General features: G+C 35.6%; 1 protein-coding gene across 2 annotated transcripts in view; it reads left to right on the top strand.

Moving 5' to 3' along the window:
- Nucleotides 1–13,118, top strand: part of JAK2 (Janus kinase 2) — a 97,160-nt gene that overhangs the window by 23,592 nt on the left and 60,450 nt on the right. The window lies entirely within an intron of this gene.

Raw genomic sequence — 13,118 nt, 5'->3', positions numbered from 1 at the left:
TTAATCTCTTCATAGGTAGTATTTGACAACTCTTCATGAAACTCTCTTGTTTTTAAGAGAACCTTGTTTTTATTAAAATATATGAAGAAAAGCACACTAATCAGAAATAACACATGTAGCAGAATGAAGTTTTGCAAAGTGAACACTTCCAATTTTTCTTCTATTTCTCTGGCCATTTCTTTTCAAGAATCTTTGCTGCATTTCTCTCTACATGCCTCTGTCTCCAATAATTCTAACTAGCTTTTAAGTGTTGTGGTCTCAAAGACTTGGTCTTTTCTCACCTTATACCTTATATCTGGGTATCATGTACATTTGTGATTATAGTTACCTTCTTTATGCCTAATGACTTTCAAATTTGTAGCAAAAGCACATAATGTTTCCCTTAGCCTTCATAAATCGAGCTGCTTGTAGGATATCTCATGCTGGGTGTGTCATAGGTAACTCAAATTCATTATGTGCCAAAATGGATCCATCTTTCTTCCTAAACTATTCTTCCGTATATCCAACTCCATGAATTGTAACACTGAACCCCCAGCCTCTCAAACCCCAAAGCAAAAAATCATTCTTAATTCCTCATATATCAAGTTGATTACTATGAATCTTCCATTTAATTGTCTCACAGGCGCTTTGGATTCCAATATCTTAAATTCATCTTTTCTTTCAAACTTACTGCTTTCTAAATACCTAGTCACGCAGTCGGAAATCTCAGATTCATGTTAGATTTCTCCCTTTTCTTTACATCCAGTTAGTGATCAAGGTAGATTTATGTAGTACATACTCGTATCCTTGCCATTTCACCTTGTATATTCTATTCCAGTTTCTGCAACACTTTCTGTATTGTTTCATATCTGTCCATATTATTTTCCTTCCACTCTAGATGAAGAGCTTTTGAGGCAAAGGGTTATAGCTTTCTTTTGGAAAATGTTGAATGAGTAAACGAATATGAGATAAGTTGAAATGAAGAAAGATAATATAACGATAGGTAAACAGAAAAGTGATGGAATACATTTAGACTAGAAAATTTGACATGACAAGTCTTAAAATTCTAAAATTTCTCATAAATTAACAAATATGGTATATTTGTGTTTTGTCTAGGTCTTAGCTGAATTACTCCTAAAATGTCTTTGTAAAGATGAGGGAAAAATATAAGGACATTTTATCTTGTTTTATCAAAGATTCATAAAGCAGCATTATGTATTTTACTGTATCACCAGGAAATTTCTGTGGCAGTCATAGCTTATTGTGGTGTACTTTCCAAAATAGTCTCTACTCTGTTAATGCTGGACTTAAGTGATTTTTTTTCTACTTTTAATTTTTTACAAAAAATAATGGAGAATAATGGAAACCAGCATTCACTTAAAGAAAATACAGCTAAATTCCAACAAATTAATTACAGTAAATTCCAAATATTAGCAATTAATACAAAAAGATATTTTACAAACTGTGTACAAAGATTGTTTTAAGATTAGCCCAAAGGCTAATTAATGAAGTAATTTTTAATAGTATCATATCAAAGAAGAATTCTACTTAATGGAAGAGATGATGGGGTGAAAACCCCCTAGGGAAATATTGCTAATATCAGAAAATGTGTTTTTAGGAAAATGTCCTTTTTATTTTAGATGAAGTGTATAGTAAATCCATTATCTTAAACTGCCAAATAACTTAAAAGTATGGGAGACAGAAAAATAATCGATACCTCCTCCAGTTGCCTTTTTAGCTGTCATTCCTCAAGTGTTAGCTTAGCCTTTGAGGAATGTCGGGATACAGAAGAACAGATACATTAATTCCATAGAACCCTAATACTCTAGTTCTCAGCCAGTGTTTGTCATTATTGTGGAAAGTTATATTTGAGGTAAAAATATCTGAGAACTTTTTTAAACAATAGTTGCTGAAAAGTAGATCTAACTTCTTTTCACTGATGATTTTTGTGAAAGACATGATGTTCCTATTACCAATGACAAGAAGCTCAAATTGGACTCTCTGCCCTTTTATTCATTAGAGCTGATGGTCCAGCTAGGTCTTATTTTTGGGGAAACACGGTAGGTATATTTTCTTGGCTGTCGCCTTACTTGGATGTTTGATTATAGCTTAGAGAGATATTGCCTTAGATGTAATTGGCCAAGTGTGAACTTAAAAGTATGTTTGGGCAGCCAAATATCTGGTAGAAACCAACACACCGAGAGTAGAAATGAGAGTAGATGAAGACAACAAAAGTTTGTTTTGACGCTAACACGTATCTAGGGGAATTGTTTAACATTTCTTCTAAGAATAGGCATACTTTTTTTAAAAAACAGTTTTATTGAGATGTAATTCACATACCATGCAATTTACCCCTCATCATACATTTTTGTTTTAATTGAAGAAGCAAAACTAGAATCTATATGAATGTAGGGCTTCAGAATGAGTCACCCCAGATGTGGTCTGTGCTGTGCCTGTTATTTTGAGCTAAAGGCAGGGGAGACCCTCCAGGCTCAAAAGAAACTTCTGCCCCCTCCCCCCTTAACTACCTGGAAGAATTTAAATTAGGGGCCTTGCTCATAGTAAGAAATCATCAGAGATAACCTTTTTGACTATCTATAGGACAAGGCAAACTACTGATTACTGAATGTCTGCCCTTCTTATCCTACAATGACCTTCCTCTCCTCTGAAGCGCCTTACCACAGTTTTAGCTCAGGGTGCTCTGTATACCTCATTTCAACTTTCTGTCCCCAAACCTCTCATGTACGTGGGGTCTCTGACGCTCATGTATGTGAGGTTCCCTTTTACATGAAATTATATTTGATTTTTCTCTTGTTAATCTGTCTCAGGTCGATTTCATTATTCAACCAGCCAAAAAAATAACTAGAAGAGGGAGGGGGGAATTTTTCCCTTCCCCACATGAACATGAATAGTGAGAAATTGTGTTTAGATATTATTCCCAACAGCTTTAACAGTAGGTTTTCTATTAGATTTTGTACTTTTCTCAAGCAATTCTCAAAGAACTTTTTAGGTTTATTAGATGAGGGTGAGGGATTATGGAGATAACAACCCTTTGTCTTCTGGAATGGTATTATGGACGAAGGAACAGAGGAAGAGGTTTTCCATGTTATTTAGAAATAAGTTAATTTTGCAATATTGGGAGATTTTCTAGATATCCTTTTGATATTAATTTCTAATTTAATTTCATAAATTAGAAGTCCAAGAACATAATTCTTATAAATTCAGTCTTTTCAAATTCACTGAAACTCAATTTATAGACCAGACCGGCATAGGGTACAACTTAGTGAATTGTCTGTGTGCACTTCAAAAGGACACACATTTATGCAGTTGTGGTGCATAGTGTTCTATACATGTATAAATTTCCATTTTCTTCACTTATTTTTTAATCTATTTTTGTTAATTCCTGACAGAGAAGTATTTCTAGCTACAACAGCTGTTTTATCTAGTTCTCTCTTTACATTTATGCTTCATGTAATTTTAAACTATTATATGTATATATAAAAAGTGTAATTTATAAATCTTTACTTTCATTGTAGTGTTTTTATGTCCTGTTTAAGAAATGTCATGAAGGAAAAAAAAAAAAAAAGAAATGTCATGAAGATACTCTTATTTTTTTTTTCTGGAATGTTTATTGTATTGTCTTTTACGTATTGGACAGTTACCCATCTGAAATAAATGTTTGTGAATGGTGTCCTCCCCCTATGACCTACTCTCTCTAGTACTACTACTATTAGGACTGCCGCTACCACCCTAGTATTACCCATGCTCACTAGTACGACCATTACCACTACCACTACCACCACTGGTACTACAAGTATTACTCCCGCTGCTGCTGCCTGCCGCTCAGCTGGTAGTGCCAACAACATTGACGGATCAGTTTCATGTGTCTACTCTCTAACCACCCCCTCTCCAAGTTTCCTTTGACTCATCCCTCTGGTACCTACTCAAGGGGAAGTGGTTTCCTAGCCCTTCTCACTAAGGATTTCCGTGCATCACAGATCTAAAGTAGCACCTGGTACCATTTCCTCCTGAGGGAGAAAGACAGCTTTTTCTTGGGTCACGGCTCAGTATGGTTTTGATTCATGCCCTGATTCAGATTAGCTTCCCAACTGAGACGGGTGGCACTGCTGTTTGACTCAGTAATCATTTGTGTTCATAACCCCAGATTTATATAGGTTATGGGAAAAAGATAATGTAAAATAAAAAATTAGATACAAATATAAAGTTAAATTTTCAGAGTGGCTAAGGGATGATACCCATTAAAAATATGTATGTGTATATATATATATTTATTTGTGTTTGTTGTAAAGTAGAGGTAAAGATTCTTTCCCCCCCTCCCATATGAGTTGCCAGTTGACTGAGAAGCATTTATTTAAAAAAACTAGTATTTCTTTACCAAGATACAGAGACACATTTGTACTAAATTAGATGACCTATTCTGGACTCTGTTCCATTTGCCCATTTGTCTATTTATGCCAATACCAACCTGACTTAATTAACTTTATAGTAAATTTTGATGTCTGGTAACATAAATCCTCCAAGTTTATGCTTCAAGATTATTTTGGCTGTTGTAATTATTTGTTTTTAACATATAAATTTTAGCTTCTAAGTTTCCTAAAAGAATAAGCTACTAAGATTTTAATTGGGACTGTGTTGAATCTATAGATCAATTTGAAGAAGAATTAATGTCTGAACAATATTGAGCTCTCCTATGGCATTATATCAACATATCCTCTTCCTCCATTTATTTTTCCTAGCAATATTTTATAGTTTTATTGCAGTTATTGCAAATGTTTCAATAGATTTATTCCTAAATATTTGATTTTTTTGTTACTATAGTAAATGATGCTATTTTTAAATCTTTATTTTTAAATTGTTTCTGGTATATGGAAATTCAGTTGATATTTGTATATTGATTTTGAATGCAATGCCCTTACTAAATTCACTTAATAATTGTTAGGTTCTTCAAAATTTTTTACATTTCTAATCTATCATTTGTGAATGATGACAGTTTTACTTCTTCCTTTCTAATCTTCCTTTCAAATCATTCTAATCATTTCTTTTTCTTGCCCCATTGCACTGGCCAGGACCTCCACGACAACGTTGAATAGAAGTCATGATTTTAGACATGCTTATTAAATGTTAAACTCAAGAAGAATGAAATCAATATTTCACCGCTAGGTATTTTAATTCAAGGTCTTTTATACTTTTATCGGAATGAAGCCATTTGTATTTATTCCTAGTTTGCTGAGAGTTTTTATCATGAACTGTCGTTGAATTTTATTAGAGGCAGTTTCTGCATTTATTGAAATGATCATGTTATTTTCTTATGTATTCTAACAATGTAATTCATAAACACTAACCTCACATGAACCCTTAGTGTTCTACCTATAATTTTATATTTCCTTAGTTCATTTTACTCTTCTACTTTCCTAAATAATGTATCTCAGACCTTCTCTTTTCTCCTCAATCCCTTGTTTTTGTTGTCACAGTGTTGTGCGTGCATTTGTTACCAAATTGAAGTAGTTATAGTTATTTTTCATGCTTTTACCCCTTTAGCCTCATGTTATAATTGTTTAACAATCTGTTCTGAACTAGAGTTGCAGTTTTCTGCTTCTGTCTGTTGCCTTACTCAAAATTTTGTACTTTTGCCTTTTTGTTTCAAGTAGAAGAGCTCTGTTCAGCATTTCTTGTAATGCAGGTCTTGTGGTAAATTTCTTCAGCTTTTATTTGTCTAGGAACGCCTTTTTTCCTTCATATATAAATGATTACTTTGCTAGGTAGAGTGTTCTTGGTTGTTGGTTTCTATCTTTCAGTTTTTTAAATATAACTTTCCACTCTCTCCTAGCCTGTGGAGTTTCTGCTGAGAAATAAAACAAGCTTTACATATCTATCGATTATAAATACTAAGTAGTGAGCTGGTTAAAGTCTCTGCCTTGCTGAGTCCCTGTGTAGAAGCAGGCAGTTGTGGTATAACATAGACTAGAGCCAGGTCCAGGGTGTTCACTTTTACTGCTAGCCATCACTTCTCTCTAAGTGGGATATTAGAAGGGGAATCTCCTGCCAAATTTGCCTGGTGCTACAACTTCAGATAATGTGCAAGTTCGGAAGATGAGGTGACACAGATTTTTAAGCACCAAAATGCAGCCAAGCATCTCCTGCTTTATTACTGGATGTATAATATATCTGATACCTCCTCAGGGCAGAAATTTTAACCTGTTGTTGTGAGACTTGGTTCTATATATAGATAGCCAGACAGGCTAAGTGGAGACAACCACAAATTGTTAGACAATGAAGGGTGACCGCCGGGTGTAGAGTGTATTTCTCTTTGTTTCTCTCTCGCGCTCCCTCTTTTCTTTTCTCCCTCTCCTTCTCCCTCTCTATGTGTATCTCTGTCTCTCTATCTTTGTCTTGGGAGTGAGGGGAAGTAGGAAATGGTGAAATGATCCTGTAAACCAAATCCAAAACGTATGAAAAAAATCTAATACTAAGAAATATAGTCGACAAAATTAAAAGTTGAAATATTGTATATTGTATATAAAATTAGATTTTTTTAACTAAACCTTTAATTGAAGTGGAACATACATACAGAAAAGTGTGCTAATTATAACTGTATAGCTTTACAATTATCCCAGGTTCAACACACCTGTGTAACCCTACTCATATCAAGAAGTAGCATGTTACCAGTATCCCAAAGGTCTCCCTCGTGCCTCGTGCCAGTCATTCGCCATGGGTCCTGCTGTGCTGGCCTTGACAATCTAAACATTGCCCTAAATTTTGTCACCAAGAAAGATTAGGTAAGAGAGATAGAAGTGAACTTGAGAAGCTCCCGTGGTCAACTAATAGGAGTTCTGCTAAAAGAACTAGAGGGAATTCAAAAATTAGAGGGAATGACAAAGATACAACTTTGAATGCATTGTAGTTGAGAATTTCGTGGAATAGATAAAAAGATATAAACCTTCGGATTAAAAGTATATAGTGAATTTTGGGGGTGGCTAGATGGCTCAGGTGGTTGGAGCACTGTGCTCCTAATGCTGAGGTCGCCGGTTCGATTCGCACATGGGCCAGTGAGCTGTGCCCTCCACAGCTAAGATTGTGAACAATGGCTCTCCCTGGAACTGGGCTGCCGTGAGCTGCCGGGTGTGGCCGGCAACAGCCAGTGACCGACTGGCTCAGCCGGGGGGAGCACAAGGCTCATACCACCAACATGGGCCAGTGAGCTGCATCCCTCACAACTAGACTGAGAACTATGGCTTCCCTCAGAGTTGGAGCGGAGGAGGGGGAGGAGAGAAGACGGGGAGAAAAAATAAAAATAAAAATATAAATAAATAAATAAATAAATAAATAAATAAATAATAAAAACAAATAAAAGTATATAGTGAATTTTGATCAAGATAAATAAAAATAAATCTATACCAAGGCCATTGCAATAAAATCGTAAAACATTGTTGATAAAGTGAAAAATCTTCAACTACGAGAGGGAAAAAACGACACCTGAGACTTACAATAGATTTCATATTTATATCAATGGGTGCCAGAAAACAGTGCAGTAATATCTTCAAAGTGCTAGGAGGAAAGAACTGCAAATAAAATTTTGAAAATGAGGGCATCATTTGAGAATTAGGGCAAGAATAGTTTTTCTGGGGGTCAACCAAAATGGCGATAATATGTTCCTGAACTATACTCCTCGCGTAGACACATTGAATGTACAGCCACACGTAGAGCAATTATCTCTGAAAGAAGTCCAGGAATTAGCTTATTGACTCCCATACATTGGACAAAACTGGTAGGAAAGGCTGAGGCACACTCTTAATGATAAACCCCGTCTGTGGCATAGCACTGTACAATCAGGTGGGAACTTATAATTCCTAGCTTCTCCCTGGAGCAAAGTGTTTGGACCCCACATTTAGCAACCCAACTTTTAAAATTCCCGTTTGAGAGATGGGCACCCAAGACACGTAGCTCTGAAAGCCAACAAGCCTTGTGTTCATGAGTACTACGAGACTGTAGCAGACATGCAGTTGGTGATGGGTATGCAAGTATTCAAAGAAACTATCTCCCTCAGCACAGAGGGAGCAAAAATGCCCATCTCTGTCTTGTCCTGAGAGATGTCCATCTGCATACTTTAAAAGTTGCTGTTTGATGGCAAGGCCCTAATTTAGCAGGCATCTAGGGCCTGGCTTTGATCCTCCTCAGAGACAGGGGAAGCTGGCAGTCACCTCCCCTGCCTTCTCTTGTAGCCTGTTTCAGGTTGCTACTATCTCCCTAGGAAGAGCTTGTACACATATCTGGCACTCAGCTTTTGCAGCTGCTTCCTGAGGGATGGGCCTTTGGATCGCCTGGCTCAGATAGCCAATGGGGCTTGCATTCACGAGTCCCACAGGGCTATAGCAAACAAAGAAGTGGTTCTTAACAGGCACAGGGGCTCTTCTCCGGCTATGTGGCTTTAGACCTGGGCCCAGCACAGAGGGAACAGGCAAAAATGTGTATCTCACTTTCTCCTGGGAAGGGGCTTATCTATGTACTTTCCAGGCTGATGCCCTGCATCTAGGTTCTGAGTGCAGTCTTTCCCATTGGGACATGGATAGTTCTTGGCATACCTGCAAGTACTAGGAGCCACTAAGAACAAAGAAGACTTCTTGGACAATCAGAAAGGATTTGGAGACAATCAGGTGTCTGGTACAGGCTGATTGACAAGGTTCATCCCCCACACAAAACCAATCTGTCAGCAGTGGGAAAGGTGGCTGCTTTATCCAATGCTCAGAAACCAACACAGAGTTAAAGAAAATGTTCCAAACAAAAGAACAAGATAAATCTCCAGAAACAATTCTTAATGACATGGAGAAATGGAGAAAAGTGATTTACCCAATAGAGTTCAACATGAGTCATCAAGATGCTCACTGAGGCCAGAAGAGCAATACATGAACAAAGTGAGAATTTCAACAGAAAATATAAAGTACTAATAGAAATCAGAGCTGACCTGAGAAAGTCAGTTGAAAGATTCAACAGCATATTAGATAAAGCACAAGAAAGGTAGATTAGAAGACATGGCAGTGGAATTCATCCAACCAGAGAAGCAAAAGAAAAAAGAATGAAAAAGAGTGAAGATAGCTTAAGGGACTTATGGGACACCATAAAGCAGATCAATATATGCATTATAGGGGTCCCAGAGGGAAAAAAGAGAAAGGGGCAGCAAGATTATTCAAAGAAATAAAAACTGAAAACTTCACTAACTTGGGGAAAGAAAACAACATCCAGATCCAGGAAACCCAGAGGACATAAGATACGATGAATTTAAAGAGACCCACACTGAGACACATTATAATTAAATTGTCAAAAGTTAAACAAGGAATTTTAAAAGCAGCAAGAGAAAAGCAACTTATTACTTACAAGGAAACTCTCATAAGACTATCAGATTTTTATTTTTTTTTTCCAGCAAAAACTTAGGTGGCCAAGAGGGAGTGGTATAATATATTCAGTGCTAAAGGAAAAAAACCGCCACGCAAGAATACTGCACCCAGAAGGTTGTCCTTCATAATTGAAGGAGAGAGTTTTCAGACAACAAAGGCTGAAGGAGTTCATCACCACTAGAGTATAGCCTTACCACTAGACCATTCTAGTCTTATAAGAAATGTTAAGGAAGTTCTTCAAGCTGAAACAAAAGGATGTTAATTAATAACAGGAAAACATATAAAAATATAAAACTCACTGTAATGGTAAATATATAATTAAATTCAAAATACTCTAATGTTAGTGGGTAAATCACGTAACTCTAGTATGAAAATTAAAACACAAAAGTATTAAAAATAATTAAATATATTTTGTTAATGGATACACAGTGTAAAAAGATGTAAATTGTGACATCAAACTGTGGAAAGAAGAACGTAAAAATACAGAGCTTTTTTGCATTTGAAGTTATGTTGTATTAACCTTAAAATATACTGTTATAAAAATGTTTTATGTAAGCCTCATGGTAATCATAAAACAAAGCCTTATAGAATGTACAGTTAGATTAAATTAGATATATGAGCATCTGAATAGACACAGAGGAAGCATTTGACAAAATTCAGCATATTTTCATATTAAAAACTCTCAACAAATTGGCTATAAAATGTATGTACCTCAATATAATAAAGGCCAGATTAGACAAAACCACAGATAACATCATCCTCAATGGTGAAAAGCTTAAAGCTTTTTTAAAAAGATTAGGAACAGTACAAGGCCTACTCTTACCACTTATATTCAACACAGCCAGAGCAATTAGGTAAGAAAACAAAAAGGCATCTCAATTAGAAAGGAAGAAGTGAATATGTCTCTATTTGCAGTTGACAAAATGTTATATATGGAAAACCCTAAATACTCCACCAAAAAAACTGTTAGAACTAATAAATAAAGTTGCAAGATACAAAATCAATATACAAAAATCAGTTGCATTTCTATACACTAACAATCAGAAAGAAAAAATTTTTAAAAATCCGTATTGCAATTGCACCAAAAGGAATAAAATATTTAGGAATAAATTTAACCAAGAAGGTGAAATACTATACAATAAAAACTATATAATATTGATGAAAGAAGTTGAAGAAGACATATAAATGGAAAGCTCATGAATTGGAGGAATTAATACTGTTTAAATATCCATACTACCCAAAATGATCTACAGATGCAATGCCATCTCTATCAAAATTACAATGGCATTTTTCATAGAAATAGAACAAAGCAAAACTTTTATGGAACTAAAAAAGATCTCAAATAGCCAAAGCAATATTGAGAAAGAAGAGCAAAACTGGAGGCATCACAATTTCTGATTTCAAACTATATGACAAAGCTATACCCTGTTTCCCTGAAAATAAAAACTAGCCAGACCATCAGCTCTAATGCGTCTTTTGGAGCAAAAATTAATATAAGACCTGCTCTTATCTAAGACCTGGTCATATTATATATTGTACTATATTATATTACATTACATTACATTAATTATATTATACCCTGTCTTATTTTAAAATAAGACCGGGTTTTATATTAATTTTTGCTCCAAAGACACATTAGAGCTGATGGTCTGGCTAGGTTTTATTTTCAGGGAAACGCGGTAGTCGTCAAAACAGTATGGTATTGGCATAAGTACACACATTGATCAGTTAAACAGAATAGCGAGCCCCCAAATAAACCCATGCATATATGGTTAATTAATATATGACAAATAAAGCAAGAGCATGCAATGGAGAAAGGGTGGTCTCTTCAATAAAAGGTGGTGGGAAAACTGAATAGCCACATGTAAAAGAATGACATTGAATCCCTATCTTACACCATACACAAAATCTACTTAAAATGGATTAAAGACTTGAATGCAAGACCTGAAACCATAAAACTCCTAAAAGAAAACCTAGATGTTTTGCTCCTTTGTGTTGGTCTTGGCAATGACTTTTTTGGATTTGACACCAAAGCAAAGGCAACCAAAGTGGAAATAAACGTGGGAGTACATCAAATGATAACACCTTTGCTCAGTAAAGGAAATCAATAAAATGAAAAGGCAACCTAGGGAATGGCCGAAAATATTTGTAAACTATCTGAAAAGAGGATGATATCCAAAATATACAAGGAACTCAGACAATTCAATAGCAAACAAACGAAAAACTAACCCAATTAAAAAAAGGTAAAAGGCCGAATAATGTTCCAGTGTGTGTGCGCGCGCCACATTTTTTTTGACCCATTCATCTGTTGACAAACACTTAGGTTATTTCCATACCTTGGCTGTTGTGAATAATGCTGCAATGAACATGGAAGTACAGATAGCTTTTCAAGATAATGGTTAAATTTCCATTTGATACATACCCAAAAGTTGGATTGCTGGGTCATATGGCAGTTCTGTTTTTAATTTCTTGACGAACTTCCATACTATTTACATAGTGCCTGTACCAGTTTCCATTCCCACCAACAGTGTATCAGGATTCCCTTTTCTTCACATCCTCACTAGCATTTGTTATCTCTTGTCCTTTGGATCACAGCCATCCTAACAGGTGTGAGGTGGTAGCTCACTGTGGTCTTCCTTTACATTTGCCTGATGATTCATGATGTCAAGCACCGTTTCATGTACCTGTTGACCATTTGTATATCTTCTGTAGGAAAATCACTTTTTAGGTCCTTTGATCATTACTGCTTCCTAGACCATTGCAGTAGCTTTGTGACTCTTCATCATTTCACCTTTATAATTCATCATTGACTGTGGAATAGTTTAAATTCTTTGGTCTGATGTTCAGACCTTTCTTAATTTTGTACTTTATAAGTTAGAATTACATTCATTTACAAGTAATAAGATGTCTGGTGATAGTAGGTGATTTCTGACATTGATTCACCTGCTTAAAGTTTCCAGATCTTTTTATTCTATTGGGCTTTCCTTCATGGTTGCTTCGTGGTTTTAAGGTGACTGCCCTACCCTATATTTATATTCAGATTCAGGTAGGAAGAGATTGAAGGATTAAAACCAAAAAGGACCCTAAGTCAACCTCTTTTTAAGGAGTGTCTTGGAAGTACCACCCAACAGCTTTCATTTACATCTCATTTGCTGAAACTGGTTCACATGGTATCCATCTGTGGGGAAGTACAGATTTTTTTGTTTCGTTTTTGTATTTTGCATATATTACTCTCCTCAACAAAATTGGGCTTCTGTCAAAGGAATAAGGAAAAATGCAGATTGGGTATGTAGCTGCAGTTTTATCACAAGTATTCATCTATCCTAAATGGTGTAACTCCTCAAATTCTATACTTCACCCCCAAAATTACTGAATGTGTTTGTACCTTTCTACTCTTCAGTTTCACTCTCTTGGAATGTTCTTCCTTTTTCATCCATCTAAATCCAATCCATTGTTTAAGATCAGTTTTAAGTATGACCTCCTGTTATAAAACTCATCAGTTAATCCCAGCTTCAAATGTTATTTTTCCTCTCCAAACACCAATAAGCAATTGGTACATAGTACATGCCATATGAGTGAGTAATCCATTTGTTGAGAAATCATGTTGTCTCATGGGATCTCTTGTTCTGCGGTCTGTAACTGATTTAGTTTGTTTTGTTAGTGTTACATATTTATATTATGTTTACTCAGGTGTAAACTTTACAGTTTTATGGTCATGGTCCACAGAAG

The sequence above is a fragment of the Rhinolophus hipposideros genome (assembly GCF_964194185.1).
Source record: "Rhinolophus hipposideros genome assembly, chromosome: 11".
Taxonomy (NCBI): Eukaryota; Metazoa; Chordata; class Mammalia; order Chiroptera; family Rhinolophidae; genus Rhinolophus; species Rhinolophus hipposideros.
This window is presented reverse-complemented; position numbering and strand designations above follow the sequence as displayed.